General features: G+C 46.2%; 1 long non-coding RNA gene across 2 annotated transcripts in view; it reads left to right on the top strand.

The window, feature by feature from the left end:
- Positions 1–25,368, top strand: part of LOC139085428 (uncharacterized) — a 170,187-nt gene that overhangs the window by 79,652 nt on the left and 65,167 nt on the right. For both annotated transcript variants that reach the window (XR_011543687.1, XR_011543688.1), the window contains exon 4: positions 3,673–3,929. This is a non-coding gene — a long non-coding RNA (uncharacterized lncRNA). The remainder of the gene's footprint in view (positions 1–3,672; positions 3,930–25,368) is intronic.

Raw genomic sequence — 25,368 nt, 5'->3', positions numbered from 1 at the left:
GATGCTACAGAGGGCGAGGCTTCTTCTTCCGCGATCCACGCCGTTGCCTCCCTCTTCTGAAGGAAGAAGAAGTTGGAGACGCTGGAGTGTTCACGGTCAGGGCCAGTGCAGAGCGAGGAGAAGGGGTCTGCAGGCTGCGGGGCCGCCGTGCAAGGAGCAGGGGCGCCGGGGGCTGGCCACTGCCCATCTGCCCCTCTCCTCCCCTAAAGAGGGAGCCTGTGTAATTTATTTCCGTGGGGTGGTTTATGCTGGGAGGGAGAGAACAGATGTTAAGAAAACAAAGGGAGGCACATCACTTTTGTTTCTGAGCCAATGGTGATCAATTCTCTATACTTTACCGCCTTGGCCATGTTTGGGGGATGGATATTTCAAGCCATTTCAATCAAAAGTGGTGCCACTCTAGGCTCTAAACAAAGGCCTAGATTTATTTTTTTTCTGGCAGCACAATCCTCAAAGATTACACTTGCTGCAACATTTTTAGCCACGTCAACATTCCTTAGGAAATACAAATATGGGCATTATTTCATGGAGATGGCACCGGGTAATATAATAAAATGGATTTATTTCATCTTAATTTATTTAAAATGTGCATAGACAGAACTGGGATAAAATCCACGAGATGAAATATCTCGTTTGCATGAATATATTGAAAAATTTAGCCACCTTCTAAGCCAAAAAAAGAGGCAACTTTTTTTCATCCTCAGAATAATAGGAAGAATAGGTGCTCTTTTTAAAAGAAGGAAATATAACCTTGACGGAGAGAAGTGATTCACGTCGCACAGGCCTGTGAAGGTGTGAGGGGCGAGCGCGATGGCGGCGGGAGCTCTGGGCTGGGGCAGCCAGAGAGAGCCGAGATGGTGGTTTTGCATGAGGGGGCTGCACTGGGCTGCGAGGGGGAAGGCAGAGTGGGTGGCCTGGACTCCCTGCTGGGATGGGCACCAGGGTGCAGCTCCCGCCCCAGCCTCGCCCCCCTCTGGACTCTGAGTCTCTGAAGTGCCTGACGGTGGAGAACGTCGCAGGGCCCGAGACGGCGGGGCAGACATCCTGCCTTTGGGGCTGTGGCATAGCATGCTCCTCACCATGCACCACCCCTGGGCTCCCATGCCCAGGTTGCCCTGTGGACACTGCGCTCATCCATGGGGCTCCGTCTGGGTCCCTGGGTAGCAGCTACATGACCCAGAAACCATTTACACTCTCTGAACTTCGCCTGAGGCAGCAGAAGGTAAAGCCTGAGTCAGACAGCTTGAGGTCAAATCTGGGCTCTACCACCTATGAGCTGTGTGATCTTGAGCAAATTTCTTAACCTCTCTGGGCTCTGGTCTCCTCATTTGAAAAGTGAACTCGATAGAGGAACCTACCACAAACGATGCTATGAAGTTTACACGAGATGATCAGACAAGCCCTTAGAACATGGCTGACTTATACTTCGCATCCAATGACTTATAAAGTTTTCTTATCAACAGAATGCAGATAATCTCTTAATCTCACAGGGCAGATCAGTAGCTACCATTATTATTTGATATTGGTAGCACTATTGTTAGATGTTAACAACTGCTTTCAGTTTATTTCTTCTGTGTCTCTAAACTTCTTGAGGGAAGAAGTGACACGCACCTGTTGGCCGTGTTGGCTAATGCCCGTGGAGTGAGTGTTTTAGGGTTTCAGCGCCTGGGTGCCCTCCAGGGCAGGCGGAGTGTGCCCTGAGGACCGGGTCTTCCGTTGGCCGGGACTGGCCAGTGGCCGATGGCTGGTTGCTCCTGGAAACCCCAAACCTGGGTTTGCCCTTTGCCCTCCACCCCTGTGCATCTACTAGTCTTTGGACTGAACCGCTGAGGGGCGGGGACCTCTACCTCTGAGAAATCACGCTGTGAGTCTCAAGCCTCAAGTATTCTCTTTCCAGAACCTTGTCCATGCTTTCATTCTTCTTTCTCTTACTGTCCACTCTGGGCTGGGCGGGAATCCGGGAGCAACATCCTCCGCTTTTGAAAATTCAGTCGAGACCGCAGATATTGGGCCCCCTTTGGGCTCACATGTTACCCAAAGCGTTTGTGAAACAAAATTTAGTGAAGGAGATTCCCAGAGCTCAGTGTTGGGCTTGGGGGTGGCTGAGGGATGGCTGCAAGGAGGATTGATTCAGGCACTCAAGGAGTCCGTGGTCTGAGGGGTCAGGCTGTCTGCGCTCAGAGCTCTCCCTGATTCCAACCTCCTCCCTCTGCTTCTGGACAAAACCCACCGTGCCTGGGCTCTGCCCCCTTCCTGCCTCCTAGGACGGGTTCCACGTAGTGCCCAAGCCCTGCCCTCAGATGCCTGGGCTGGGCGTGAGCACTGCTGGCACAGGGTCCATCCACCGCCAGCCCCTCGTTCAGGGTCAAGGGTGAAGCCAGTGGGTTTCCTGGAGAGTGTGCTTTACCAGTCACCCGTTTCCTTTAACGCTGCTCGGTGGGATGCAGTGGCCAACACTGGAGACACTCACTGGTGAGCAGGAGGCCAGGACCGCAGATAAACTAGGCATCTGAGCCCGGTGCCACCCCCCCCCCCCCAACGCCGCGAAGCCCAGTTCTTGACCCTCGAGTCCCAGGGTCTGCCCGGCACTGAGCTAGCTCTTTCTCCAAAGACCAAAGAGGAAAGGTTCATGAGCCTGGTCTGCGCCTCTAAGGAGCTGCAGAGAAAGTTGTCACCATCCTCGCTCGTCCTGGGGAACTGAGGCAAATCCAAGTGGGATTCGACGGGCTGTCCCCGACAGGAGGCCGGGTCAGTCTCCGCTGGGCAGGCCCTATTAGGCTCACAGAGTCCTCCTGGCAGCATCCTGAGTGTACACAGGGGAAACCGAGGCTGACGGAGGGGGCAGCCTTGCCCTCAGCCTCAGGACCAGTTAGAGGCGGAGCCTTCCAGTCTGGTGGGGGTGGAAGCAGCAACACCAAGAACAAAGGCCAGCGTTGTTGTTTTTTAAATGATGCAAACGTCTCCTGCAGATTTAAGAATGATTGTGTCACAGAACGTTTGGCCTTGGATGGCTCTGTTTTCCCCAGGTTGGGACTTGTGCTTTCAGGAGGGTGGTCAACCCTTGTAAGAGCCGAGTTGGGCCCTGTGGTGCCTTCCCCCCACAAAGTCACACCCAGAAAGGGACAGGAATCCCTTTATTTGCCCAGCTCCTCCCCAGACTGCCTCTGTCTCCCCGCCTCAGGGGAGACCACAGCCAAGAGGCGGAGAAAATAGGAAACACTTACATGTTGTCCTGGGCCCTTCTCGGGGCCAGGCACTTCGTGAAAGCCTGGGGGTTCTGACAGGGACTGATGTTCTGATTTGGCTGGGCGACCTCCAGCCTCCAGGCAGGTGTGCTGCTCTGTGGACCGTTGGGTCCCGGCTGGCCCACTTGGGTGGGATTCCAGACTGTTCTCCTTTCCTAGGAGGGCGAGGCTCCAACCTTCTTCCCAGGGGTGTCTCTTGAAGGCCGGGCTTTGTGGCAAAGGCATGGTGACGGGGAGGTGCAGACAGTGGGAATGAGGCTGGAGCGAAGAGCTGGCCTGCGGGGACCGTGGTGGCTGGGAAGGGACACTCAGAAGGACACCTGAGCTGCCTGACGATGCCAAGGCAGCTCCATATGCTTGAAGTTTCCATTGTGGGGGACCTGGAACCCCGCTGACCCATCACCCGCCTCTCCTTTTCTTTTCCCAGGTGTGGAATCAGCTGCCCGGTTCTGTCTGTCGAGTGAATCTGACTAACACAGCAAGGCCCTGATCGCCCACATCGGTGCTCCCAGCAAACCTTCTGTCATGTCTCTGATGATGTTTTCCTGCGGAGGTGAGACCGAGTCGGGCTGGAGGCCAGGCCCGGCCACTGACGTGGAGTGATTTATGGCAGAGAAGGTCCAGCCGGCCCAGAGTATCCAGGTCCAGACGTGAATTCCACACAGCGTGCCTCGGTAGCTCGGGGTGAGACGCTGCTAACTGGAAGCCTGATGCTTCGCCCTCCGGGGGCAAGGAGTGAGGGGTGCTCCCCGGATAGGAGAAGTCACAGCAGCGCAGTGCCAGTCAGAGCAGCTCTTGGGCTCCGTCCGGTGTGCACCGAGCCAGGGTCTAGACTGGGTGACCATGTAATTTATCGTCCAAACCAGGGCACTTCTGAGAGAGAAAGCAGATGTGACAGAATTTTGAGAGGGGGAGGGGTGTGCTGATAAGTAAGCAGGGACTGTCCGCATCAAACGGGGACATAAGGTCGCCTCTGGAATAGATGATTTGGGAACAGCTCAACTGCTAATTTGATCACTTCTGCGGTCCGTGTCTCAGGATGTTTTGGCTTCTGGTGCTGCCAGCATGGGCGTGGAGGGCCTGTGCGAGCATTCCTCAGGCTGCAGGGTGTTTATCTGGCCTCCGACCGGACTGGCCCACAGCTTTTCTGGGCTGTGGAGCTGGGGATGCTGCACGTTGGCTGTGGCCCCGTGGTGGGTGGAGTGGTGGCTTGGGAACAAACATGTGCTGGGTTATTCTCCAGTTGCTTCCCTTTGACTGATCGCCTCGAGGGTGGGGTCTCTGTCCCATCCAGCAGCACATGCGGGTGGGGTCGGGACCCCTGGCTTTTCATCCTAACTCTGCCACTTACTAAGTGTGACACAGATCAAGTTCCTTAACTTATCTGTGCCTCAGTTTCTCAGCCATTCAATGGGATGCTAACGAACTTAGCATGAGTGTGGGAGGCCTATTGCCATAACTGTAACAGGTGCACGTGCTTGGCACGTGATACCTGCTCAGTTATTATTTCGAGTATTGCCTTATTTCTAGAAGATGCAGCTCCGTTTTGGTACTTAAAGAAAATACACCTTCTTAGATTAATTTTACTTTATATCTAATTAAAAAATTTTGGGGTAGTTAGAAAAATGCATGATGTGTTATGCATACAGTAATACATATATATAATCCAGCAAAAATGGGAATAAATTTTTCTTGTATTGGAGTGCATGGCCAAAGTTTTTACTGATAGGTCTGTGTGATCAGAAAAAATTTGGGGACCTCCTTCTCAATTAGGACAGGACCACCATCCAGGTAAAAACACCCAACGTAACAAAAGTAAAGACGCTCGTGGAACAGAAGGAGCTGTTTCATTTCATTCATTCCTTCATTCATTCACTCACACAAGAGATCTTTATTGAGCACCTTCCCAAGCACATGGGATACACCCGTGAAGGAAATAGCAAATTATACAGCATGTTGGAAGGTCTGAGTGCTATTTGAAAGGAGCAGGGTGAGGGGGCCTGGAAGCTGGGGGGTGGTGGTGTTGGGTGGTCAACACGAGCCCCCTTGAAAAAAATGACATTTGAGCAACGACTTGAAGGAGCAAAGGGCACGTGTCCCTCCCACCCCAGAGCTGGCTCTTTTCTCGAGTCTTGTTTCAGTTCCCAGATCCAAATCTGCACGCCCCCTGACATCCCTGGAACTTTTTAAGTCGGAGACGACCTTCATCAGCATGTCACTACCTCTAGGCTGCCAGCATATGCTAGTAGCGCAAGAACAGACTTTAATGAGCTTGAAATCTTGTCTAGTTTTAAAAAACACAACCCAACAAAACCCGTTGATCTGATTTTCTGAGTGTTGGATGAGCCTCCATCGTGTTGCATCTCCACAATTACCTCAGGGAGCAGAATGGCAAGTGAGGCTGGGAGGTGTCGGGTCCTGAGTTTGGAACCTGGTGGCCTGCGGGGTGGCATCCACCCTCATGATGAGGGGACTTGTTGGTAAAAAGCGGGCAAAGTTGACCTGAGTTTGTGGAAGCATTTTTGAGGAGTTCAGGTTCTTCTCCCCTCTGTTTGTCTCAGAGGTGACAGATGCTGCGTGGCGTGGCCCCTAGGGAACCGGTTTTAACACCACCAGCTGTAATGGCCACGCCGATCGTCTGGAGGGAAGTGGGGCTCTGCGCCTGCCTACTCCGTGGACAGAGAATAACTCGGGGCTTAATCTGGAGAGCTTGTGCTTACCTTCTAGTCCTTTGAAGTTTTTTAGTCTGTGAAGCAGGCTTTCAACGCCCATTCCATCTGCTCCCTGAGGTTACTGTGGACATGGAACACAATGGAGGCTTGTAAAGTGAAGTCAGCATTATTATTGAGCTGTTTCTCTGGCGGCCGTGTTTTCCTGTGCTCCTCTCTACTGTCTGTGTCTTGTCCAACCTCCTCAAACCTCCTCGCTACACGGGGCTGCACGAGGACCTTGCTCCGTCCCTTGCCAAGAAGGTGGAAGCCTTTGGTCACAAATGCCCTCCTCTTCCCACCTGCTACCCTCTGTAAAGCTGCCGGCTCAGGTACGCCCTCCGCTCTCTGTCGTCTGCCCCTTCTCTCTAAACTTCTCAAGGGCTCCGCTTATTTGCATTCACTCAGCTCCTCTCTCCTGCCTTTCTCACCTCTCCTGACTGGAGCTTCCAGGATACTCCCAAAGTAGGCTGTGACATCTCCCATAGTTTTTAAAGGGTTGCTCTTCACCTCCTATCTCCCCTGGGCATTTCTTTATTTTTTATCCCCTTAAAAGGAGTAGAAGCTTATAAAACCGTACAAAGAATTGTCCACACATACCTTTCCTTCCCACTCTCTTTTCTTAAGTCCCAGGGCCTGGCTTCTCTTCCTTCCCCTCTCAGTGGCCACCATGTTGCCGTACTTGGAAACTTGGCAGTTATTCTCTTCCAGTCTCATCTTTCTCTGCCTCTCCCTCTCTGCGTCAACACAGCTGGCCTCTCTCTTCCCTTTAAAATCCCCTTTTCTCCCTCCTTGTGGCGTCTCCACCTCCTTCTCTTATGAAGGTTCCTCTTCATCCGGTTTTTTCCTGCCTCCCTTGCTGCTGCATCTTCTTTCACCAGCCGCTAAATGTCGGAATTTCTCAGAAACTTAATATTGGGTCCTCTTTTTGTCTACACTGTTGTCTCAGCTGGTCTCATTTGTATCCTTGGTTTCAAAATCTTTTTATATATAAACAGCGGTACATTTTTTATCTCCAGCTAAGATCCCCCAGTTGAACTCTGGACTTGCGTCTTCAACTGCCTCCATGAGAACTCCCTTCAGACTTGTGGGCATCTCAATGTAACGTGTCCAACGCTTAAACTCTTTGTCTTTCTCCCAAAATACTTTCCCCCAGTCTTCCCCTCCTCAGAAAGCGGCACTGTACCCACCTCATCGCTCAATCCCCAAACCTAGTTGCTATTCCTCTTTTGTTTTTTAATTTATTGAGATGTAATTCACATAACATGAAATTAACCATTTTAAAGTGAGCCATTCAGCGGCACTTCGTGCGTTTACAATGTTGTGCAACCACCACGTGTATCTAGCTACGAAACACTCCCACCCTCCCAAATAAACCCCATACCTGCTAAGCGGTCAGTCCTGGTTCCTCCCTCCTCCCAGCCCCAGCAACTACCAGTCTGAGTTCTGTTTCTATGGATTTCCCTCCTCTGGACATTTCATATAAACGGAATCAAATATGTGAACTTTTATGTCTGGCTTCCTCACTGAGCATAGTGATTCCAGGTTCATCCACGCTGTGGACGCATCAGCACTTCATCCCTTTTTCTGTGTGTGTGAGGAAGACTGGCCCTGAGCTAACATCTGTTGCCAATCTTCCTCTTTTTGCTTGAGGAAGATTGTCGCTCAGCTAACAACTGTGCCAATCTTCCTCTGTTTTATGTGGGATGCTGCCACGGAGTGGCCTGATGAGCAGTGCTAGGTCTGTACTGGGGATCCAAACCTGTGAACCCTGGGGGGCTGAAGCGGACCGTGTGAACTTGTCCACTACACCAGCGGGCTGCCCTGTTACTTCATCTTCACAGCTGAATAATATTTCATTGCATGTGTATGTTACAATTTGTTTATCCATCCATCTGTTATTCGTGGATATTTGGGCTGTTTTTACCTTTTCACTATTGTGAATAGTGCTGCTATGACCACGTATGTACATGTATTTGAGTACTGTTTTCAATTCTTTTGGGTATATACGTAGGAGTGAAATTGCTGGGTCTTAAGATAATTTTGTGTTTACCTTTTCACATAGTGGCTGCACCATTTTACATTCCCACTAGCAATGTACAAGGGCCTCAATTTCTCCGTATCCTCATCAACAATTGTTATTATTTTTATTTAATTAAAAAAATTTTAAATCTTAATTTAAATAAATTAAATTAAAAAATTTAAAATGTTTATTTAATTTTTAATTACAATTTTTTATCATAGCCGCCCTAGTCGTTATGAAGTGGCACCTCATGATGGTGTTGTTTTGCATTTCCCTAATGGCTAAGCATCTATTCATGTGCTTGTTGGATACTTGCATGTATTTTCTTTGGAGAAATGGCTGTTCAAGTCCTTTGCCCATTTTTTAATTGGGGTTGTTTGTCTTTTTGTTGAATTGTAAGAGTTCTTTACATATTTCGGACACTAGCCCTTACCAGATAAACGATTTTCAGATCCTATCACTGAAACAATTGCTGGCTGTTTTTCTTAGTTCCCGTACTTGCCTGGCCTGCAGGGTGTGCCTTCAGACTCACCTGAATCCATCCACTTCCGGCCATCTTTGCCTTGCATTTCACTGTCTCACCCCGCACGCCCCATCCCCCCCTAGCTTTATGTCTCACCTGGATAATACTGCAGTTTCTAATTTGTCTCTCCACCTCTACTCTTGTCCTCTTATACTCTATTCTCTACCCAATAGCCATAATGATCTTAGGTTTACAACAAAATTGAGAGGGAGACACAGAGATTCCCCATATACTTTCTATTCCTACACACATACAGCCTCTGATATCAACATCACTCACCGGGATGGTACATTGTAACCTACATCGACACGTCATAATCACCCACAGTCCCAGGTTTACCTTGGGGTTCACTTTTGGTGGTGTATGTCCTATGGATTTGGACGAATGTATAATTGATGTAGATCAAGGCTGCCCCAGGGAGAGAAGCCCAAGGCGTCCTGGCCTATGTGCTGATCTATATGACCCGATTTATATCTAAAGTTATATGACCACACAATAACCAGACCCCACCTACACTGATATCATTTTAATGACTTTTTACGTCATCTTTCCTTTGTCTAGTAAAAATAAGTTACGTACCTATGCCTTATAAATTTAGCTCTAACCCTCAACACATTGCAGCCTTTCACTGCCCATGGGTCCTGACCCCATGACTGCTGCTCTTACTGCCCGTGGGTCCTGTCCCCATGCCTGCAGCTCTTCCTGCCCATGGGTCCTGTCCCCATGCCTGCAGCTTTTCCTGCCCATGGGTCCTGGCTCCATGCTAGTCTCTGAATAAAGGAGCACTACTGCCAGACCTTGAAAGTCCAAGAAATCTTTATTTCAATTCCTTGGCTCACCAAGCCCACATCATAATGACACGTATCCATCATTATATCGTATAGAGTATTAACATTGCCCTAAAAATCCTCTGTACTCTGCCTAGTAATCTCCTTCCCAATCCACCCCTGGCAGCCACTGACGTTTTTACTGTCTCCATAGTTCTGCCTTTTCCAGAATGTCATGTGGTTGGATTTACACAGTATGTAGCCTTTTCAGATTGACTTCTTTCACTTAGTAATACGCATTTTAGGTTTCTCTGTGTCTTTTCATGGCTTGATAGCTCATGTTTTAGTGCTGAACAATATTTCATCGTCCGGATTTACCACAGTTTATTCACTTGCCTAGTGAAAGTCGTCTTGGTTACTTCTAAGTTTTGGTAATTCTGACCAACGCTGCTGCAAACATCTATAAACATCTATGTGTGGACATAAGTTTTTCACTCCTTTGGATAGATACCAAGGAGCACAATTGCTGCATTGTACGGTAAGAGGAGGTTTCTTTTTGTAAGAAACAATCAAACTGTCTTCCAAAATGGCTCTGCTCTTTTGCCTTTCCACCAGCAATGAATGAGAGTTCCTGTTGCTCCACGTCCTCGCCAGCATTTAGTGTTGTCAGTGTTCCCGATTTTGGCCATTCTAATGTATCACGTGTACAGTGAAATCTCATTGTTTTAATGTGCGAATCCCCCATGACATATGGTGTGGAGCATCTTTTCACATGCTTATTTGCCATCTGTATAGCTTTTTTGGTGAGGTGTCTGTTAAGATCTTTGGCCTATTATTAAATCAGGTTGTTTGTTTTCTTATTGTTGAGTTTCGAGAGTTCTTTGTATAGTTTGGACAGCAGCCTTTTATCAGATGTGTCTTTTGCAAATATTTTCTCCCAGTCTGTGGCTTGTCATCTCATTCTCCTGACAGCGTCTTTGACAGACCAGACATTTTTAATTTTAATGAAGTCCAGCTTATCAATTATTTCTTTCATGGATCGTGCCTTTGGTGTTGTATTTAAAAAGTCATTGCCATCCCAAGGTCATCTAGGTTTTCTCCTCATAATGATCTTTGAAAAATGTAAATTAGACTATGCCCCACACTGCTTTAAACCCTTCAGAGCCTTCTTGCTGTGTCTGGAATAGTTTAGGCCCCTAAACACAGCCCCGCCTTCCTCTCCAGCCTCCCGGTGTGTTTTAGCTGCGATGCTCTTCCCTCCGTTCCTCCAGCACAAGGCTTTTCCTGCCGCGGAGACTCTGCACGTGCTTTCTCCTCTGCCTCGGACCTTCTCTTCACACGTACCTCATGAGCCTCGTCTTCCTTCCCATCTTGGCTTACACGTCCCCTCTACAGAGCGGGCTTTCCAACCCACCCTCTTAGATTCATCTCCCCATCTTATAGGTTATCTCGTAACCTATTGTTTCTTTCATAGTTTTAAAATACCTTCTGGATGCTTACCATGTGCCAGGTACTCCATGCTCACTGGGTTTTTATGGGTTCAGAGGACAGTGAGTTTCCTGTCCCCATGTTGCTGGCCATCTAGCTTGAGAGAGAGAGAGTAAAAATAAATGGACAAGGCCTTGACATGTCATGTGAAGGCAACAAACAGTATAAATAGTGTCAACTCAAGGGAAGGAGGGAGGGAGGAATGCGGAGTTTCCACAGGGGTTGGGGTGGGCCCCTGTGGAGGTGATATTTGAGCTGAGAACTGAAGTGTGAACAGCCAGCTGAACACAGACTGGGAGAAGGGCCTTCCAGAGGGAGGGAGGGGCCGCAAGTGGAAAGGCCCTGGGCCGTGTTCCAAAGGCAGCTGAACCCTGTGGCTGTCGCCCGGCGACCGTGGTGGAGGCTGAGGATGGGCCAGTGGCAGGGCCAGCCTGCAGTCTGGAGTCAGTCCTGTGTCCTCTTGTGTGCTGTGCCCGGGTTTGGCACTGGGATGGCACACTCACCTCTTTCGTCCACTACTGTGCACCCGGCTCCTAGCGAGTGCCTGCCCCAGAGAAGGTGTTGAATAAACATTTAGGAATGCCAGATGAATATTATTGCTATTAATGAGATTAACTGGATCTCCACCCCCCTTCCTTGTTTACATGGCCGTGTCAGTGCTGAGCCCTGTTATCGGGCACCGCCAAAGGGAGACTGCAGCTCGGGCCCGGCTGAATTATTGCAGAGTCTGATTCGGAGCCGTCTGCATTTCATCAATGAGTCATTGATGTGCCACCACTACTCCCAGGGGATTGCTGGCTCTACAACGAAACTTTCCTCCTTTAGTTTTCACTGAGTCCTCAGAATCTTCTAGAAGCTCAATACCCAGTTCCTACAAAAAGCCTGAATACTACTCCTGAGTCAGACTAGCAAAGGCATCTTCATCCAGGAAGAGGGAGCCTCCCGGTCGTGCCAGCTGCTAGCGGCCCAGGTTGGGGGAGCTTACACAGGGCCTGCTTCTGTGTGCCTGAGGAGGGGCTGCGTGTGTCTCACATGCAGCGGGATGTCTAGACAGATCCATCTTGTCCGCATTTGATGTGGAATCTTTGTTAGGCACCAGGGACCTGGGAAAAGCTCGAATCCAAAACAGCTTCAGCGGAGGAGACCCTTGCCAGGGAGGGCTGTTTCGTAATGAGATCTGGATGTCGGCAGGAACTTTATTAACCCGGGGCCAACCCAGTTTTTTTCCACATGAAATTAATTTATTGGCTGCCCTGCTCAGACGTCATTTGGCTCCCACTGCTGCTTGTACGTGCCGGCCTCTTTTGGAAAAGACTTATTATTTTTAAGAACCAGCGTCTTATGATTCTTCCGTGGCGTTTGACTCTGTTGATTCTCTTGGCTTCCTTGAGGGGCTGTGTCCACCTTGGAGTGTGCGTGTGTGTGTGTGTCTGCATACCCACATGCTGGGCATTGCTGCACAGCTGTAGACCAGAACTTGAGAAAGCCTGGGGGTCTGGGGTGTGGCAGGCAGGGGGCACACGGGGGAAGACAAAGGTGCTTGGAAAAATGCACCTCAGCCGTCTATGCAGTTGTAATCACCGGGGTCAAACGCCAGCTCAGGGTCTGGTTAAGACGGTGTTCTCAGAGCCAATCGCCTGGATTCGAACTCTGGCTCTGCCACATACCCCGTGTGTGACCCTGAGCACATTACTTCATCTCTCTGTGCCTCTAGTTTCTCACTTGCAAAATGGGGGTAATAAAAATGTCTCGTAGAGTTGTGGGCAGATTAAATGAGTCAGTACATATCCAGCCCTTGAAGCAGGGCCTGGTGTATGGAAGGCACCCCGTAAATGTCAGCCCGTGTGGTTGTTATGACCTCTCCTTGACAGTTCTCCTCCTGACGGGCTCTTCAGAGTATTTTGTGAGAAAGCCTTTCTCCACCCTCTTTCACCATTTGATCTAAGTAGGCTAGATTCGGATATTTATTCATGTTCCATCTGGCTCCCAAATGGGTCGCCACAGGATCCCGGGGGCTGTGCTGTCCAGAGTCTTGCTGGGTTCCCGCCAGCACGTGTGGTGTCCAGTGTCTCATCCAGCATCGCCCCCATCCCCGTTTTGCAATCCCCTTGTCCATGTGTGTGCTCCACTCCTGCCTGCCTTCTCTATATCTACATCCCTGGCCCCACCACCCCTCAGGGCCTCTCCCGTGAAAGCCACCGGGCTCTGCCTGGGTTTTCTCTCTGCTCCCACTTTGCTCAGGGGTTATCATCTGAAGGCAGAAGTTGGGGGTCTAAGTCCTCCCAGACCCCGGGGCCACACACGGGCTTCTTCCTGGTGCTTGTCCATGTCTGTTAAAGCAATGAGAAAGGGTCTCCTTGTATGTTCATTGAATTGGGGCAAAACCATTTTGAGAGAAGAAGCTTCTTTCCACCATTTTCTTTAAATGCCCTTCTAACAAATTTATTCACTTAAAAAAAAATTCCTATGAGCCAGCCCTGATGGCCTAGTGGTTAAAGTTGGGCACGCTCTGCTTTGGTGGCCTGGGTTTGGTTCCCGGGCATGGAACCACACCATCCATCTGTCAGTAGCCATGTTGTGGTGGTGCCTCACATAGAGGAACTAGGAAGAATTATATCTATGATATACAACTATGTACTGGGGCTTTAGGGAGGAAAAAAAAAGAGAGGAAGATTGGCAACAGATGCTAGCTCAGGGTGAATCTTTAAAAACAAATTCATATGTGGTAAAAGTCATTCTTTTTGGTATAGAGTTCTATGAATTTAGACAAAGCGAACAGTTATATAATCAGCACCATCACAAAGACACTGAACCCCCACTTTTGCCTTTCCACGAATGTCATATAAATGGAACCACACAGTATGTAGTCCTTGGTGTCTGACGTCTTTCACTTGGCTGACACATTTCAACTCACTCCCGTCCCGTGTGTATCAGTGGTTTGTTCCCTTTTATGACTGAATAGTATTCCATCGTATGAATGTTTTACAGTTTGCTTATCCATTTGTTAGTTGAAGAGTTGAAGGACATTTGGGTTGTTTCCAATTTTTGGAGATTGTGAATAAATTCACTATAAACATTTGGATTCAGGTCTTTGTGGGAACACAAATTTTCTTTTCTTTAGGCTTATAAATTTATAAGAAACTGCTAAACTGTTTTCCAAAGCAGCTGTACCATGTTGAACCAACTATGTATGAGAATTCCATTGGCTCTGCATCCTCACCAGCACTTAGTATGGGCACTTTTTTGGTATTTTAGCTAATCTAACAGGTGTCTAGAGGTACAACATTAATTGGTAGTGAGGCTGTCACTTGATGTCATCAGCCTGAAATGCAATCACCTCGTGAGATATAAAGCAGACATATCTGGATGTCATCAACCAAAAAAACCCAAAAAAACCAAAACCCAACAACAGAAAAACTCCCCAAACCCCAGTGTCTTGCTGAGGATCTCATTGTGGTTTTAATTTTCATTTTCCTAATGGCTAATGATGCTAAGCACATTTTCTGTGTGCTTATTTGCTATTTGTCTATCTACTTTGGTTAAGCGTCTGCTGAAAGTTTTGCACATTTTTTATTGGCTTATTTGTTTTCCTATTCCTGAGAGTTTTTAATATAATCGGGGTTTAAATCTTTTTTTGGGTATGTGATTTGCAAATATTTTCTTCCAATCTGTGGCTCGTCTTTTCATTCTCTTAAACTCTGCAAAAGAGCAGAAGTTTTCAATTTTGATGAAGTCCAATTTATCTTCTTTTCTTTCATGGATTGTGCTTTTGGTGTCATTCCACCAGTTTTGATTTTATTTTAATTCTCTTCAGACTGAGGACAGTGTTCGGGTGTGGCTGCCCGGCAGCTGCTGAGCAGGGTGCTGGCTCCTGCTCAGCCTTGCTCCCCACTCCATCCCTCCACAGCTCCCTCTAGGCCATTCTGGTCACAGCTAGGACTTCTATTGGGAGGAACAGTGGTCCACAGATGTCACCTCTCAGAAGCCCTGGTGGGAAACGTCATTAGAAGAAGAGTCATTAGAGAAGAGTCATGGAGAACATGTTCCACCCACACTGTGCTCCTGGGGTGGGCCAGGTCACCTGCCCAGACTCCCCTTTCTAAGGTGTCCTCAGTGCAGAAGCTTCATTGCTTTTCATGGCCCCAGTCCTGTCGGAGGCCACTACAGTCCACCCCATGTATTTCTCTAACTTTGAAGATCAGGAAACAAGGTCGAGGTACTGCTCCTTATCCTCCAAAGTGTTGGGCGCTTAATGTGAATAGTCTGGGGAGTGGCTGCCTCAAAAACCTGCCAAAGTCTCTTTTCCCCTTAATTGCAGGCGACTGACCCCATGCTCGTCTCTGCACTGCCTGAACAAGAAGGTGGGCTCCAGGTGCCCGTGGTCTCTACTCCCAGAAATGGGACTATAAGTGTCAAGTTCAATGGACCTCTCCTTTGAGCTCTGCCCTGACCGTGCTCTGTTGCATTGCCCCAAGGAAGCACGGGGCACTTGGGCATCAGTGGGGTCTTCCCAGCCCCGCGGGAGTGGATCTAGAAGTCACATCTGAAGTGCAAGCCTGGTGCCCCTGTATCAGTGCTCAGGGAGCCTGGCCTTAACCAGGGAGCTCTGGAGCCCAGAGGCTGGGCTGTGACGTCTGTCTCTCACAGTCAAGTGCAGTGGTCATCGTCACGGGTTTTGCTGCTACTGTAACAATAATGTTCAAATGTTAGCTGGTTCCGCCAAGACTGAATCTGAGTCAGAACTCTGCAGCTGAAGTTGGTGACTTGCCTGAAGTTGCAGGAGCCGGAATTTGGAATTGTGCCACGGTCACGCACACACAAAGAAACCTCTTTCTTTGTGTGGTCTTGTCCCCCTGGGACTCTCTCACATGATTCTTGGGGAGAGGGGTTTGCTTCAGACCTCGGAGCATTCTTACCTCATGTGGAGGCATTATTCCCTGTCCAAGTCTCCAGAACAATCCAGCGACTTGTAGTGCTTGGTGACCTTCTGCTGCATTAATTCCCTCCTTTGGGCATTGAAATTGATTTTCTTCCTTGTGGCATGTAAAGATTCAAAGCGTGCCCCTTGCTCCCTGTCCCAGGAGGGTTCCGACATCAGCGGCTGAGTCTGGGAGAGGTGAGCGCTGGCCACCAGTGTGGGGGGAGGGCTCCCCGGAGCATCCGCCAGCCCCCGCGCCCCGCCCGAGTGTTCCTGTGTGCTGCAGCTGGGCATGGGTTCTGTGGGGTCGGAGTGGGGCAGCCTTTGCAGTGGCTCCCTTTCCAACGTGGACTTTAATAAAGGAGCATCAGTGACCCCTCATCTTTCAGTGGGTCTTTCTTGGAAATTCTGTATTTGTGTCAGTCCCCAGAGAACTCCCTGTGGCCTCCCGCAGCCCGGGCTCCCCAGGGGGTGAGGAGAGCCGCTGGAAAGCGTGGGGAGCCCTGCCTCTGTGGACCCTCCGCTGGCGCCGTCTCCGTTCCCCACCAGCATCCTGGTCAGGACGCCTCCCAAAGCCCATCTTCGCCCTCCCGGCCCCGGGCTCCAACCCCCCGGCCCGCGCCTGCGCGTCGCCTGCTGCTGGGGGCGAGCCTCGCTCCTGTCCTCGCTGCGCCAGCCCTGCGTTTCCCTCACGGACTAGCTCAGGACCCGCGGATGTCCCAGTTGCCGAGGACAGGGTGGAGGTAATTTCGAGGGGGCAGGCTTGTGCCGCACCTCAGCCCCTGTGCTTTTCCAGAAGATCCTAGGAGGACAGCCCTTGACCGGTTTCCCGTCCCCATTCTCGCCCCTCCACAACCTTCCCCGCTGCTGTCACACAGATATTTGCAGAGGGCCCACCGGATCCTGGCTCTCCCTGGCTTAAAATAGCGCCTTCTTTTCCTGAGCATAAAGCCTCAAAGTTTCTCATCAACTGGCTTTAGGTTAGGATGACCGTCTCAGGGCCATTTTGGCACAGGGACAGTGCTCCACAGACACGTGTCCACTTGCAATTCCCTGATAGCCCCCTTCCCGCTCCAGCTCCTGTTTACTCTCTCATGCTTGTAGTTTCGGCCTTGGGGGCCTGCACTTGGTGGATCGGACACCCCCTCCCCCGCAAACTTGTCCCTCCAGGGCAGGCGCTTCTCCTCGGGGTCAACCCCGCGGATATTTCCTGCAGGCCTGCGACACGCCAGGTGCGTGCAGAGGAAAGTCGGGAAACAGGGAGCACAGCCCCAGCCTCGGGGGGCTCCATGCTGGTGGCAGGACGCAGACAGCGAACAAGCAAATAAACAGGGTAATGCGAGCCTGCCAGACCCGCGTGGGGGAAGCACGCTCCCTCTGAAAGGGCCTGGCGCCCTCTGAGAGCTGGCGTTGGAGCTGGGAAGAGGCCAGCCCCTGGAGGAGCTGGAAGGCCAGTGCTCCTGGCAGGGAAAAGAGCGGGTTCAGAGGCTCAGAGCTGGGCCAGAGCTTGATGTGTCGGAAGGAGCCCAGGAGCAGAGCCGAGCCTGGTGCACTGCACACACGGAGGGTTGTTTCCAACGCTGGCTGTCCTCGCCACACCAAAAATTCAGAAATGAAACAAATAATAGAAAGGAAAGGTAGACAGCGAGAAAATTTTCTTTTATTGAACTTCGTATATATAATCATGCCAGAAAAAATTACAGTACAGAAAGAAAAATACGTAACAGACTAATACTATTAAATTACATGAATGTGGAAAAACTTATTCCCACATACTGGTCTGCTGCAGCAGTGAATAATAACATTTCAGTTTCTCATTTCAAGCCTTGACTTCTGCACGTTTGCCGGTGGCTTTGTCACCTCTTTCATCTATTCACGGCCAGTATTCACCCCAGCCAGATTTGCCCAGTCTGCCTCTGCCCATGGTGGGTTGAAGAACATTTCTGTATTAATTTTAATTTCAAAGAGTTTCTTTCACATGAAACAATAGACAAATATTTATGAAAACTCTTACACGTGAGAATAGTTTTGGCAGAGATTTATACAAATGTCATTTCAAATGTCTCCCCTAGGTTGAAAATCACTAAAATATCATCACCAGAATATCCATCACAAATTTCTATTTTATTCAGTAAAAACTTTCAAAGCTTTTCTTCTTTGACAAAAATCAGAAAGATAGTTGAATCGCAGTGAATAGGACGTTATTGGCTACGTTGCTTTAGGGCCGAGCGTCCAGCTCTTGGTGTTGATGGTGCAGGCTTTCAAGCTTCGCTCTTTCGATTTCTTCTGGCAATGTTAGAGCAGAGTCTTTTGTCATTTCTCCTGGCATTCTTGTTTAAAATTTGATTCTTTTTCTACTTAAGTGTCCATTTCCTTGCATTTGTTTGCTGCAGTGCGTGGCCTTGTCCACAATTTCTGGGCATAAATCTTTAAGGAAGAGTTTTAAAGCTCGATGGTTCACTGTCCATTGTTCAAGGCAGGTTTGGGCTGTTGGCAAATATTTTTCTGACTGATGAACCTCATCTGTATTCACATTAGGATAAAATTACTAAATTGTACCACTGCTGTAAGATTTTATTCTCTTGATTCTCTTTTAGTTTTCAAACAATTGACAATAGAAAATAATGAATTTCAATCTTAAAGACGCATTCGAATTCAATAAATCATGCATGAACTAAAATTTGCACTTATGAAACAAAAAGGTCACACCATGTAAACATGTGAAGAGTTCACACTCTGTTGTAAATTTTAAACACAAATGAACTTCCAGATTATCACTTAGAATGATAGAATTGAGATCACACGTCTGTTTCTCCGTCATTGCGATCACCGGGCTCTCGCTGTTTATTTGGAATCAGCTGTTTAGAGGCAGGATGTGTATTTCTCTGGGGCTTGCCGTCAGAGTCGATGTCCACGTGATCTTGAACAATTCGGAGCTGCTACAGACTTACTCTTCAAACAAATGCATATAGTTGAGTCTGTGTGTCTCAGGGACCTCTATATAACCGGGAGTTATTTGAATTAACTTCCATGTAGAAATCAGTGTGTATTAAAATGTTAAAATGATAAAAATGTGTTTGTTTGAAGCTTGCATATATATTATTAAAATCCAAAGTAATGGTGGCAGTGGCAGTTGCTTAGAACCTAGACCTACAAAAGATTTGTGGAGGGAGGAGCGTTTTCTCATAGACGTTGTTTAGAATTGCTGGCACTTGGTGATAAAAATGCTCAGAGACAACGCACTCCCTTGTTGCCTACGTCTGGGGCAGTTGGTTTCCCGCTGGCAGGACGGCCAGTGCTGCCTGGGGAGCAGTGAGTGACGGGAGGTAGTGAGACATGAGGTCAGAGGTGTTGGCAAGAGCCAAGTCCTGAGGGGTCTTGCAGGCTGTGGTGATGGGGTGTGGCTTTTATCTTAAGTACAGTGCGCTCTCACAGTTCCAGACAGACATCCCTACTAGAACAGGCATAACCAGAAATTAGAAAATAGTGGAATGTCTTTTCTGTCAGACCCTGATCTCTCTAAGGGCATGCGATGTACTTCATGTGTCTTTGTCAACCCAGTATTATTCCCAGTGCTCACGAGAGACTGAATATGCAGACAACAGCCAGGCCATATGTGAAAACTGAACTCTGACCTACAATCTGCAGCATCCCGCCCAGGAAACCAACCCATTATCTATGGTAACCAGTCCACGAAATCAAACTACTATCTGTAACAACCAGTCCAGGAAGCCAAACGATAACCTCTATAACATTTGGTCCCAAATGGTCAAGACTTGATTGATAACCGACAATATACCTAATTTTTGCTTCAGCTTCCGATTTAGGACCAATTGGGGAACGCAAATATGCACCCCTGACCAATCACCTAGGATGCCCTGCTCCCAGTTAGCCTGCCTACAGCTCCCCCATGCCCACAGGGCGCACCGGAAGCCCTCCTGTCTTTGCACTGCAAAGCTTTCCCACTCCTCTGCCTGCCTTTGGTCTTTGACTCCCCTGCTGTAGCAAGCTCTGAATAAATAGCCTTCCCTTGTTCTTGTTTGGGTGGTCTTGATTATTTCCACGCATCACTCACGCGATAAATGAGTGAATGAATGAATTACACCCATACCATCCAGAGGCTGCCTCAAGTCGTGGATGAGATAAAGCTGAGGAGGGGAAATCTTCAGCAACAGGAGTGACTGATGATAGAGACACGACAGCTGCAGGTAAACAAATGGGCACATCCTTGTGAGCGTCTGCCTCTGCACTGGGACCGTCTTCTCCTGATGCCTGCTCCTTCAGACACGCGGGATCCTACTGTGCAAAGTCAATCCTCGCCTGCTTTTTTTACTTAACATATTGTGAGCATCTTTCCACTGAATAGTGTATTCTTCAAGGATGCAATTGTAAATGGTTGCATAGTATTCTGTGAGGTCAAGTGGATGATTGCGTCTAACTTTAAATATAAAATTCCTGAGTCAAAGTTTGCACTAAATTTTAAAGTTTTTCTTACGTTTGCAAATTGCTGTTGTGAAAGGTTATAAAAATTTGCCCTTATATTCCAAGTGTGTGGAGAGTACACAGTTCCTACTTTTTTGTCAGCGCTGTCTTTATAGTCCTTTCCAATCTTTATCCATCCGAAAGCCAAAAGTGTCATTTTGTATTGATTTACATTTCTTTGGTAACTAATGGGCGAAACATCCTTTTGCTATTGTCATTGATCATTTTATTCCTTTTTGGATAAATTTCTTGTTCACGTCCTTTCACATCTGTCCTTTTCTGGGCCAGTTCCACACTGTTTTAACACCATAGTCCTATAATTTGTTTTAATATCTGATAGGATAAATCCCTTATAATTCTCATTTTTTTCCAAAACTTTTACAAGTATTTTATGAGAATTTTCATTAAAACTGCAGTGTATTTATAAATCAATTGAATAAGTGCTATCTTTCCAATACTATCAGAATGTGGTATGTCTCCCCATTTATCCAGAAATTTGTGTTTTACTAATAGGTACTCTTTACATTTATTGTTTAGTTTATTCCTATGTATTCAGATTTTCAGTTGCTATTGTGGATGACATTATTTTGCATTCTTCGTTATGGTTAGTTTTTACTGGTCACATGGATAAATAGGAAAGTGCATTTTTTATTACATATTTACTCCATTACTGGCCACCAGACTGAAGGCTCTCAGTTGTTCTAACATTTTATTTTTGGTTGATTCTCTTGGGATTTTCCAAGTCAACAAACATTGAGAAATACTGAAAAATTTGTCTGTATCTTTGCAAGAGTCATAAATTTTATTTTTTGTCTTTGTCTTATTGAATGGCCTGGAACAGACAGAACATTGTTAACGGTGACAATGAGCACCCTTGTTCCACTGCTCACTTGGATGGTAATGACACTAACTTTCCAGTGCCATATGTGGTATTGTCAGTGGTTTGAAGTAGAGATTTTGTATCGTTTCAAGATCAGATGCTTCTATTCCAAATTTCTTGAGTTCTCATCAGGAAGATACTGAATTCATATCGTGCCTTTTCAGCTTCCATCAAGATGACTACCTGGTTTTTCTTCTTTGACTTTCCAGTGAGATGAATTATAGTTAAGAGATGTTTCTAATGTTGAAGCATCTTTGCATTTTGGCAAGACAACCTGCATCTTGTTGGATTTGAATTGCAGTATTTTACTTAGGATGTTTACATCTGTATTCACAAATAAGATTGGTTCCTAGATTTTTATTTTTTGTTCTATCTTTGGCAAGTTTTGGTGTCAAGATTATTTTTGCTTTGAACAATGAACTGGGAGAATTTCCAAGTTCTCTTTCCTCTGAAACAACTTAATGGCATGGGGATCATCCTCATCTTGATGTTTGGAAGAAATTGTCCTTAAAATTTTAATCCAGGGCCTTGTTTTTGGAATCAATTCTTTGACCTTTTTTTCCAGTTCTTCTGTGTTTATTACCAGCTCCCCTTTTTTTAGGTTTTTCAATATTTCTTTGGTTGACAGTTTTGGTAATCTATATATTTTCAAGAGATTTATAAATCTTATTGAGATTTTAAAAACTATTGATGTGAAACTGAGGGACATTCTACAAAATACCTGACCAGAAATCTTGTCGTGGAGCTATCAGATTCTTTTATAAGGATGACACCGTCTTTCACACCAGTGACTATTTTCCTTTTCTATTCTTACAATTGTTTGTTCTTCAAGAATTTTTTTCTTAATCAGACATGAAAGGAATTCGTTTGTTTTAAGGAACTATTCTTGAATTTATTTAGTAATTGAATTTTTTAAAAATTAAATTTTCGATTGTTTTTAATTTTTTGGTAACCTTTTATTTTGTTATTACTTGCAACTTACATAAAACTTACAAGAACAGCTTGAGGGATTCCTACACATCCTTTAACAATTGTTTCAATCTGTCCCACTTACCTTCTGTTTTATATATACTAACTAGTACGCACACACTGATATTTAGTATACATTAGTGTGTAGATTAAGATTTTTTTCTAAATCATTTGAGAAGAGGTTGGAAACATTATTCCCCTTTATCCCTAAATACTTCAATGTTATTTCCTAAGAATGAGGGCATTCTTGTATAGGACCACAGCACAGTAAACAAAATCAGGGAATTTAACATCGATATGGTGCTATTATCTAACCCACAATCCATCTTCCAATTCTGTCAATTGTCCCAATACTGTCCTTTATGGCTGTTTTTTGTTTCCCTTTGCGGGATCCAGATGACTCCAGGATCAAACGTTGCATTTCGTTGTCAAGTGTCTTTAGCTTTCTTTAACCTGGAACTCAGCCTTTCATTGTGTTTCTTGAGCTTGACATTTTTAAGGAGCACAGGCCAGTTATTTTGCAGGTGTCTCTCTTTTGGGTTTGTTTTATGATTCCCCGTGGATTGATTAGGGTTACGTGCTTTTGGCAGGAATGTCACACAAGCCACACTACGCCCTTCTCAGTGCATCTTACTACGAGTCGCATGATTTGTCCAATGTTGGTGATGTTGCCTTTGGTCACTTGGTTCAGGTGGCATCTGACTGGTTTCTCTGCTGTAAAGTTGCTGTTTTTCCCTTTGCAACAATGAGTGGTTTGTGGGGCGATACTTTCATAGGGTGTAAGTGTTCTATTCCTCATCAAATTCTCACCCACTAGTTTCAGTATGCATGATGGTTTGTTAACTCCATGATTCATTCTGTATTATCAATTGACATTCCATTGTAAGGGTTCTCTTCTCCCCATCCCCTTTATTTAAAAAAAAATCATCTATTTATTTATATCAGTATGGACTCTTAGTTTATTCAGTGGGTTATAGTCCATTACTATCATTATATAAAAATATATTTTAATATTCAAATTGTCTCGGGTTTGGCAGTTGGGCATCCTTTCAGTCTCATTCTCGTCCTCATGACTCCTTGAATACTGCTTTACTTTCTGGCACAGAAAGGTGTTTCAGGCTCATCTTGTACTTTCCCTGTCCAGGCTCTAGACTCAGTTATTTCTCCAGGGGGCCCTATCTAAAACAAACAAACAAACAAATTGTAAAAACACTAATCTCCAGCTGGTAGTGCTTCTGGTTGGCTTCCTTTTCTGCAATGGTAATGAGTTAGAATTTTGAACCTGCTTTCTGTGAGTTCTAGGCTTGAGCAAACGAATACATGTATTGAGGATAATGGGAGCCGAGTTTCTCATTGTTGGGGAAATACGGAAAGGAAGAGATGAGAAATGTACCCTCTTGTGCTGTATTAGAATGGAGGGTGGCCGAGGAGCTCATGATTTTTAATATTTATCTATCTACCTATCATTTATCTATCTATCTACCTATCTATCATCTACAGACACAGAAATAAATACTGATGCCTAGGTAATGTGTGTGTGTGTGTGTGTGCATATCTAGCGCTAAGATCTTGAGTTTTAATTATTAATCTCAATTAGATTTTTAAAAAGTTTATCCTTCTTTTGTGCGTGTTATATTATAGGGAAATTTTGTAAATGCTATGTAGCATTTTAAAAACTGCATCCTGTGTAGCAGCACTGTCCAATAGGACTTTTTTGCAATGATAGAAATGTTATGTATCTGCACTGTTCGATATGCGTCCACTAGACACATGAAACATGGTTAGTGAGACTGAATTTTCACTTATTTAATTTTAACTAGTTAAAACTTGAATTTAAATAGTGCCTGTGGTTACTGGCTACCATATTAGACTTTTGGGTATAAGCTTTGAGATTATATATGTATTCAAATTTATTAATAATACCGTTCAAATTCATTTTGTTCAAATACCATATTGGATCTTGGATCTTTAGGTATAGGATTTTATATGTTATGTATGTATATATATTTATTGATAATGTTGGCCAAATCCTCTCTGTTTTCTGGTCTATCTATCTGGCAGAGATGGAGGGAAAATGTTGCTTCAATTGATCATTTTGCTTCAACCTCTTGTTAAATCTTAATACCATCATCTCTGATTTATTTTTGTTTGTGTTTGCATGGCAAGGCTTTTCCCATCATTCTGTTTGGCGTGTAGAAAGAACTCCATGTTTATTTGTGGGGTGAATAAATGTATGAATGAAATTTTTAAACTTTCTGGGACATTTTATTATAGGTATATTCCTTTATAATAGCACAAAGCTAGATTTTGGTTTTGACCCAAACTAAGTCTTTTACTAGAGAAATTTAACTCATTTACATTTTATGCTTTGTTCCTTTTAGGGCTTTTTTCTTTTTCTGTGAAATTACAGCGTGTGCTATGCAGTTCTTTCCGGGTGAGGGTCCCGGTGAGCCTTTCTCCTTGAGGACCTCCACGCTTATGCCGTCCAAGGAAGATGTTTTCCTTTTAATTGTTGTTTCTCCACTGTTTTATTCTTTCCCTTTGAACTACTTTTATATCCAATGTAAGAATCCTCTTTTTCTTTATTTCTTTCTCATTTTTTATTTATTGACTCATTTTGAGTCGTGGTAATATCTCTTGAGCTGGTTTTCTAATTCTCTGTTTAAAAATTTGTCAATCATATTTCTCACCCCAAAAGCCATCTTTTCAGCTTTTCCCTTTTCGTACTGCGTCCCACAGTTTCATGGATGAAATGTTCTCTTGGAGGCACACCTCGAGCGTTTGTACATTTTTCTCCTGTTTCTTGCACTAACTCTGCCCTATAATGTGACGTCTGCTCTAATTGCTCAGATGTATGTCTGTATCTTGAATGGCTAAATATTTCCATGTGTCTCATGATTTCTCTCCCACACAGGAGAGGTCAGAGGGTTATCTAGTGGGGGGTTCTGAGAGAGGGTGTAGGAGCTCCTGTTTGAATCTTTCAAGCCCAGTCAAAGGGAGGAGGGAAAAGATTAGATTTACTGTGGTTTTCCTTTGCCAAATGAGCATCCATGAGCCACAGCAAGAGGCCCCCAGGCAGGGGGTTTCACCTCTGTGTTGAAGAGTGTCTGTTTCTGTTGGTTGTGGCAGCACCAAGTTAATGGGAGTAGTGTCCTCCTTCTCTATTAGCTGTGATGGCCGAGGGTGAGAGATGTTTAATGGTCTCGGCCCTCGAGAACGAGTGTGTGCTTGCAGTGCTTCCTAATACGTAAGAGAGAAACTAAGTTTAAAGACTGCAGCAGAGAATTCCCTGGGACTGAGGGCAGCTCTGTACAGAGAATTAGATGCCACCAGCTCCCCTACCTGGCCACCAATTTGTCATGCCC

The sequence above is a fragment of the Equus przewalskii genome, chromosome 9, assembly GCF_037783145.1.
Source record: "Equus przewalskii isolate Varuska chromosome 9, EquPr2, whole genome shotgun sequence".
NCBI lineage: Eukaryota > Metazoa > Chordata > Mammalia > Perissodactyla > Equidae > Equus > Equus przewalskii.
This window is presented reverse-complemented; position numbering and strand designations above follow the sequence as displayed.